Raw genomic sequence first — 1,351 nt, 5'->3', positions numbered from 1 at the left:
AGGCAGGGGGGGTGCGCCCCTCTGCCCCCCCCCCCCCCCCCCCCCCACCCCAGCATCTCCTTTCTTACCCACTTGCTGTAAAAAAATAGTGATGCTGCGTGAAAGGAGGTTTGCCGCAAACCATCGAGGCTGAGGGCGGTGTGAGCCCGCCGGAGCCATTCTGCCTGGTACCTCCGCTCCTGGCAGCACACCTGGCACAGCCCCAGCCCGTGAAGTTGGGCTGTTCACACCAGAATTGTGCTCTTGCTCCGAGTTATTTCATCTTGGACTCGAGTCCCGCGTAGCAGAGGGTCTCACTGCCTGATCACTTGGCAGACCACCGCGGCACAGCTAAACCCAAAAGCCTACTCACTACCAAGAGAAAGCGTGCCAGGAAGGAACGCAGGCACGAGTCCATGTCTACCCTTAGTAATAGGATAAATAATTGGAGATGAGATTTCTTAGTCCCTTCCCTGGGAATTCAGGCTTAATGGGCCAGACTCAGTAACAGCAGACAGACGCGAGACTGCCGATCTGAAAGCAACCACAGCTGCCTAGTTCAGGGCTGGGTTTGACCAGTTATTTACGATTTTTCCGATGCTTACTGGAGAATATTCTGCTTTGCTCTCCCAAGGCAGAAGCAGAGGAGCAGTCGGACCTCCCAAAACATCAGTGGGTCTGGATGACGACATCCATCAGGGGCGTGGGAGACAGTTGTTGTTGGCATCACCGCTGCGGCTGGAAGTTGCTGCCACTTAACTGAATCCACCAGCAGCTTCTCTCAGATCCTCAGTTTGCTCCAGGCAGAAGACAGGAAACATCCCCAGCAGCCGAACGAAGAGTTTAGAAACACTCATCTGAGCTAACGTAGCCTATTTTGCCTGAAGCAAACGGAGGCACACAAACGGCACCGACAGGACAGCATCGCCCTCCAGAGCTAGATCAGGAGGAGACATCTGCAGCTTCACAGCTGAGGCCTCGCTATGAAGCGGTCACACAGGAGAACAAGGAGAGTCTCATCATCGCGTGCTCCACCACCGCTAGCAAGAGCGGAAAGGCTTTTTCTCCTCTCGTCCACCCTGATCAAAGTGTTTCTTGTGGCTTTGCAAAAGGAAGGATACGTACAGAAGCAGGAGATGCCTCCTCACCCATCCGCATGGGCTCGCTCCAGATCTTCCTCCTGGGCTTGAAGGCGAGAAGCAACAAGCTTGCAGTGACAGCACAGTGAGCGGGGCGCGTATTTGAGAGCACTGCTTCAGATGCAACCCATAAAAGAAAGAATAAAAAGAAGTTACCTAAACTCACCTGAGGGGCAGGAGAAAAACGCACGAGTGCAAGTCCCAAGAAGAGCAGCTTTAAGGAGGAACGAGAG

Source organism: Aptenodytes forsteri, unplaced genomic scaffold (genome assembly GCF_000699145.1).
Source record: "Aptenodytes forsteri isolate BGI_AS27 unplaced genomic scaffold, ASM69914v1 Scaffold55, whole genome shotgun sequence".
NCBI lineage: Eukaryota > Metazoa > Chordata > Aves > Sphenisciformes > Spheniscidae > Aptenodytes > Aptenodytes forsteri.
This window is presented reverse-complemented; position numbering follows the sequence as displayed.